Source organism: Micropterus salmoides, unplaced genomic scaffold, assembly GCF_014851395.1.
Source record: "Micropterus salmoides isolate LMB-PRFRI ecotype aquatic unplaced genomic scaffold, ASM1485139v1 Ms_hic_scaffold_11, whole genome shotgun sequence".
Classification (NCBI taxonomy): domain Eukaryota; kingdom Metazoa; phylum Chordata; class Actinopteri; order Centrarchiformes; family Centrarchidae; genus Micropterus; species Micropterus salmoides.
In genome coordinates, this window is record NW_024040152.1 from 20,144,901 (window position 1) to 20,152,350 (window position 7,450).

A 7,450-nucleotide genomic window follows, 5' to 3' on the forward strand; every position below is an offset into this window, starting at 1 on the left:
AATTTCTAAACTTCACACAGTATGTTGATGTCAGGAATATGTAATATTTATTTTACTGACATGTTAAATTAGTGAGATATTAGTGACTTTGTTGCTGTAAATCCTGTTGCTGCTCTAGAAACAACAAAATTTTAATAATATATGCAATTATTTAGTAATAAATAGGACTGATAAGAGCATCGATAAAGAACTGAACCAATAAGTATTACCAATACAAGTGTGTCAATAAAATCTTAATGATCCCAACTCCTGAGAAAATGTCCGGTCCATCTCTGTGTCCTGGTTTTAAAATCCGGCCCGATTGAATTTATAATTGAATAACCCTGGTCTACAGTAATCATAGTAATGTATCTTCTTAGGAGAAAATTAAACTCAATGCAGCATTGTAGACAATATTTTGTCCTTGTAATCCATGTTTCCATTGCATGGACAGCCTTTGGATATTGCTGGAAATTGTCCCTCTCCTTAAAGGGTAAATTATTATCATAACAATTTAATAATGCATTGCATTTAAACAGTACTTTTCATACACAAAAAGTGATAACAGTAGCCTACTGGTCTAAAACGAATGTTTTGTGTAATGTAATTTAATAAATATATAACTAAGTTACTGAAAAGATCCTGTTACTGGAACAAATAACTGTAAGTTACTGAAACATACTAAAACATTACATTATATACTAAACAGGACATTTTGAAAGCTTGAACTTTGCCTTTGTCTTGTTTGTCTCCGATTGAATGTGCCCCTCTTACAAAACAACTGGCCCCAGTCTGGCCCCCTCAATAAAATTGGTCTAGAACCGCCACGGTTTCCAGCAGGTTGGAAACAGACTTTTCTTGGTCTTGAGAAGCTAACACTCCACTTTCTGCCGCTCGGACAATCAAACACTCTCTACGCACCTCAGAGTTACACATGCTCTTATAACACCATCTGTCATGTATGTTCTGCATAGAACGAGGAGAGGAAGCCAGCTGAGCATTGAGTGCTGCCGTGCTCGCACAGTGCGAGTGAAAACATTTGTAGCGCATAGTTTAATGATCGTGGGAAACAGTGCCAAATTTCTCGGGGGGGGGCAATTGTTGCGATGATGGCTAAGGTGATCACTTCAATGGTCTTAGTCTGCTATAAGACAAGGATTGTTCCTTAGGCTACATACTGTAAAAGGTATATTCTATTGTTTCTAGTTTATTTTCTGTGTTGCTTTCCTACTTCTCCTTCTTCTTGATGCCAGTGGTGGCCACATCATGCTACCTCCTCTGGCAATAAAAGAAAAAAACAACACATCAAATAATTGTTACTGGTTAAGTGCAGCTAACTTTAAATTGACTCCACCAACACATATAAAACATGGATTAATAACAATCACATTTAACATAAGCATAAAATTCGGCTTAATAATAACTATCAAGATTTTTTTACAGTCACAATTATTAGCTTGCAGGCCTCATCGTGACAGACCTTCACACACAGTCAGAGGGGTCTGTTGGGTGTCCTCCCATGTGTGGCGGGAGGGACCACACGAGGTAGTGTAGTCGCCCTTGTGGGTCCCTGCCATACCGTATCCTCGGTGGGGGGAGGGAGGCAGAGGCAGACACAGTCGCCGGGGCATGAGGAGGGGCAGCCACACCTGTGAGCCCGTAACCATGCCACTCCCCCGACGAGGGGGGGAGGGCAGGGATAGGCAACAGAGGAAAAGGTCTGCCTGCAACATCAGAGCCATGCTGCATGAAGGCCACACGGCCAGCTGCAGCCGGTCCACGCGGTGTGACAACAGCCACTGACTTCGTGTGGGCGGGCCGAGGAGGAAATATTCTGCTTGTGGCATTGGAGCCAGACTGCATGAAAGCCATCCGGCCAGCTGCAGCCTGTCCGTTATGCCACTCACCTGGTGAGGGGAGGGAGGCAGGGGCTCATCGCTGCGCCGCTCGCCTGGCAAGGGAAGAGAGCGGGGCAGGCGTACATGTGGGCTCAGACCAGCCACCTAGCCATGTCAGGGAGGGGGGCAAGAGGATGTGCAGCTTTGCAGCAAGCCCAGGCTGCTTGTTAGCCGTTTGGCTAACCCACAGCTGGCTCACACAATGTGTTCTGTAGTTACAAGAAACACAATTCGCCTGTCATGCTTAATGTGTTTGGCACACACTTGATGCCATATATCACACATGTACAGCACACAACACAACCTGTCACACACCTTTGGATGCAGGAGGAGGGACTGCACCGGTGATGCCGTGGTCACGCAAGAGCCCGCAGCCGGGCTCTGCCGGGGGGGGGGGCATGCGCAATGTGTGGAGCAGCGATAGGATAACACTACACGCAGGGTTGTGTGTAGCGCTATCCTGTCCGCTTGAAGCATAATGACCACTTCAAGGGCTCATTTGACACAGCCTGTGAACCTGTGAACTGTGCCATTGATGCCGTGATTATGCACGAGCTAGCAGCTGGGCACTGCTGGGGGAACGTGCATAATGTCAACAGCATCACACACTGCCCGGCAGATTTCTTTGTCAGAAAAATATCTGTACAGGATGTGCATATGTTCCGTCCACACGAAGTGAATGTCCGCTGTAGTGGGCTCATACAGTTTCTGTGTGTGTGTGTGTGTGAAGGGACCTCTGATCGTGAACAGAGTGTACTGCTTGTTGCTTTGAGCTTCAAGCTGCAGATTAGCCACTTGGCTAACGGCAGCTGTCTCACACAGTGTGGGAAATGTGTGCTTGGTGTGGCTGGTTCGACTGAGACAGGCACAGACAGCATTTGTTCAACAACTTGCACAAAAGGAGCAACAAGATTTCACACAGCTCTTTTTCAACCCATAGCTTACCAGTAATTTGGTCCAGAACAGATGAATGTTTGTCTGTGACCACAGAAGGATCAGTCCAGTGAGGAGAGAACTGGGCAAGTCTTCCTGTTCTCTGGCCGTCCTGTTTCCTTAATAGGGCAAAGATGTGGTGGCAAACTTTGTCCCCCACTCGGAGCTTGTTATGAGACACGTTTGGGTCATAATAGACTTTGCATCCTTGTGTGCTGTTGTCTAAATATTTTTGGCCTGTCAGGAAATGTTTGTTTCCTCTGGCTGATTCAGTTAGAGGTTCCTTCTTGTCAAATTGTGGGTTTGACAAGGGAAAAGAAATGCCTCCGTTGTAAGGAGGCTCTGTGTGATGGTTTTGCTGGTTGAGACTGGCAGCAAACATTACAAGTTTTGATGTAGTCTGCTACATCTTTTTGCATGTTTGGCCAATATGGTACTTGTTAAAGTGCATATTGTGTTGCTTTGAATCCTTTGTGGCTTTTGTAAGGTGAGTCATGGGCGTGCATGAGCATCACCCCCCTGTGGCTCTGAGGCACCACGAATGCAGGTGAAGTGCGGGCGATGACATGGTGAGCGTTTGTGTAATCTCGTGAGACTTCTCACAAGGTGCAGATTTCACAGAGATCCTGGATTCAATAGACAAGAAATTGTCTAGCTTTGATGCCCGATTATTTCTGGTGCAAGTACTTCACAAAGAGTTTCAGGCTCTGCGGGAATCCCTGGAGTCCAGCCAGAAACAGGTGGTTGAGCTCGCGGCGGAACACAAGGTCCTTAAATGTTTGGTTAAATCTCTCACGGAGGGAATGACGCGGCTCTCGGCAGACAATAAAAACATTAGAGAAGCGATCATCGATCTCCAGGCTCGTAGGCTGTGACCGTGAAGAACATCAGCTTCCACCGGGTGCACCGCCTGGGAGGACAGCGACAGGAGAACCAGCTAGGCCCAGGCCCAACGTCAAGTTTGAAGACTTCAAGCAGAAGGAACTGGTTAAAGGCCGCGGCAGGGAGCTGAGAGGGACCAACTTCAGCGCTAATGACCAGTTTCTCCGGGAGATCCTGGACTGACGCCGAGTCCTGTTCCCGATAAGAAAGAAGCTTATTGGAGAAGGATCACAGGCTGTCATCGCGGTGGATAAACTTTACGTTGATGGCCAGCTGTACTGCGACCTCTGCGAGACACCACTCCTTGGCTCTACTAAGAACCAAATCCAGCAACAGGTGAACTGTATCACTATGCGATCATTTTTTTTCCCCCTCTCAGTTAATTACTCCGTGACATATGGCAGGTTAATATTTATAAAATACAGTGCACGTCTCAACAGCCTATACTGTGGTTATCTGACTAGACTGTCCGATAATGTTTTGTGTATTTTCCTCTGTTTTTGTTTCACTGTCTTTCTTTTGTTAATGTTGCTCTTCCTCCACCATTTACACGTCGATCAGCTGCGCAATTTTCATACTGTTTAATTCACAAACAGTCGGGCACACCGCTAGCATACACACACAGGCGCATACAACATGAACACATAGACACACACATACAGGCGCATACAACACACACAATGATACAACACGCACACACTAGCCTCTTGGAATGTACGCGGAGTTGGTTCAAGGGAAAAGAGATTAAACATCAAACATTTTTAACCATCTAAATAATCTGCAAGCATACATTGTGCTACTACAAGAGACTCATTTACCCAAGACAGCAGATAAACTAACCTCACCACAGTTTCCTCACTCATACTCAGCCTCCCAAAACAAAGGGATGTAACCATTATGATAAATAGAAAAACACACTTCAATCATAATACTGCTACTATTGATCCAGAGGGTCGATTCATTACTGTTAACATTTCAATTCAAAATACTCCTTTATGCATTGTTAACATCTATGGCACAAATGTTGACGACCCCTCCTTTTTTCATGCTTTCTTCAACTCACTCTCTGCTCACTCAGACACAGCTCTTATATTAGGAGGGGACTTCAACATGGTATGTAATCCAGCAGTTGACAGGCTCAGTACAGCAGGTGGTCACCGTATTTGGAAATCAACAGACATCCTTAAACAATACATGAGCGATTTTGGTCTTTGCGATGATTGGCGTTCTCACCACCGCACTCTTAGAGAATATACCTTCTTTTCACCAGTCCACCACTCATATTCTCGCCTTGACTATTTTTTGGTTAGCAGCTCAATTATGACAGACATTTCCAACACTCAGATTCACCCTATCACTATCAGTGATCATGCACTGGTTTCTATCACTCTCACTAAAAAAAGAGTCACATGGCCAACTAGAAGTTGGAGATTTAATGCATCATTGCTTAAAGACGTGCTTTAGTCTCCAGAGGGGTACCAGGCAGGGTTGCCCATTCTCTCCCTCTCTATTTGCTATTTTTATAGAACCACTAGCAGCTGCTATCAGACAAAATAATAATATTAAAGGAATTCAAACAGAAAATATACACCACAAGATAAGCCTTTATGCAGATGATGTATTACTTTTCCTCCTAAACTCACAAACTTCGCTTTCTGAGACAATCACACTTATAGATAAATTCTCATCCATCTCAGACTACTCCATTAAGTGGAGTAAATCGATAGTTTTACCTGTGAAGTGTGATTTCCAGAGTATATCTACCACACCGCTAAAGTCTGGGAATATTAAATATCTGGGTGTCAATATTTCCTCCAGGCTGTCAGAACTGACATGGCTAAACTACACGCCTTTACTTAAATCAATAGAGGATGACCTTGTACGGTGGACATCATTATATCACTCATGGGAAGAGTCTCCACCATAAAAATGATGGTCCTACCTAAAATCAATTACCTGTTTTCAATGTTACCCACCAAATCCTCTGCTGTCTGGTTTAAATCACTGGGCTCAAACATCTCAAAATTTTTGTGGAAAAATAAACCCCCACGAATCAGTTTAAAAACTATGCAAAAAGCAAAAGACTGTGGTGGTTTAGAACTGCCAAATTTTTATCATTATTTCCTGTCCAATAGACTACAATATATCGCCAAAATGGATCAATCAGAGCCCCCTGGACCACTCATGGATGGACATAGAACAAACATTCTGTAAGGAAATTAAAATGTCCGATATGCCATTCATCAGCTCCAGCATCAAATGTCATAACTGCTTTAAAAGCATTAACATAAGCACTTCCTTGACAGCTTGGTGGGAACTTCTCAAAATATCTGGGTCTTCACCTATCCCATGCAGATTTACCCCAATCTGGAATAATCCTGACATCCTGCAAAATAAGAAAACACTAAATTCCCCACTGTGGTATGACAAAGGGATAAGACATCTAGAGCATGTAATGCAAGGCAGTAACTTTATTCTATTCCAGGATCTAGTGGCACAATATGGAATTAGCCATAATAGATTTCTGGAATTTCAACAGTTTAAATCCATAATTCAGGCTAGATAGGATAAAATAATGGACTTCAATTTACCTCCAATGATAACAGACTTTCTTAAGCTCTCGCCTCCAAAACTGTTATCAAAAGTATACATGTTACTGTTAAAAACAGATCAGTTCAATCTCTCTCCCATTCTTAAAGTGGGAGACAGATCTATCCATTAGTCCAAACCAAAACTTTTGGATGCAGATATGTTTAAATACCTTCAGAATGACTACAAATCCCAATCTACAACTTATACAGTATAAAACTCTCCATAGAACACACTATACTGGACAAAGGATGTTCAGAATGGGTCTTATGCAGTCAAACATCAGTCGGAACTGCTCAGGTAACATATCAGATAGTTACATGCATGCTATGTGGCAATGTACACCTGTTCAAAAGCTTCTTCTTCTGGCAGAAGATGGGCTGGGCCCCCATCCAGGGATGAGATCGGCCTCGGGGCTGCTGGCACTGCCTGCACTCTGGGGAGGGATGCCTCTGGCTGGGCTGGGGGACCGTTGGCCTGGTTCTCCCACGTTATCGCTCCCTGGAGGCAGGGAGCTTCCCGGCACGGCTTTCTACTGTTCTTCCTTGGGGCGGGGTACAGCTTCCCCCAGGACATGCGGTCTGGGGTCCTTTGCGCTTTGGGGGGTCGCGGGGTGCCCTGGCTTCTGGGGGTGGGGTTCTATGCGTGGGTTGATCCGGTTGCGGTTTGGAGGGCTGCGGTGGGATTGTAGACTAGGGAAGGTAGAATTTTCGTGACATTCTTTCAGTCAGATGACACAAGAACTGTTGGGAGGGCGGACTGCCCTGAGTGATTTTGGACTCTGTGGGTGGATTTTCTCTCGAGCCGGACTGTACCACCAGGTGTGTGCTGGAGGGAGTGGTTCTCTCAGTCCATCTTTGTGAGCATGTCTGTCATTTTGACAAAGTGTCAGGAGAAGGGGACTTTGGCTTTGCAGCAGCTGCGGCCAAGTGCTCTGCTTTCTTGTCTTGCTTTTTAGACAGGGTTTGGAGCAGGCGCTTGAGCGCTCTAATTTCCTCCTTACTAAAAGTGGGTGTGTCAGATTCACCTTCAGTGTCATCGCTATTTGTGTCTCTATAGTGGGATTTCTGGAGTGTAGCTCTCTGAGGTCGCCTGTCCCAATTGTTTTGGGATTTGTGATGCTTGTGTCCCCCCCTCTGTTGAAAGAGGCGGGTTTCACAGCAGTTGGG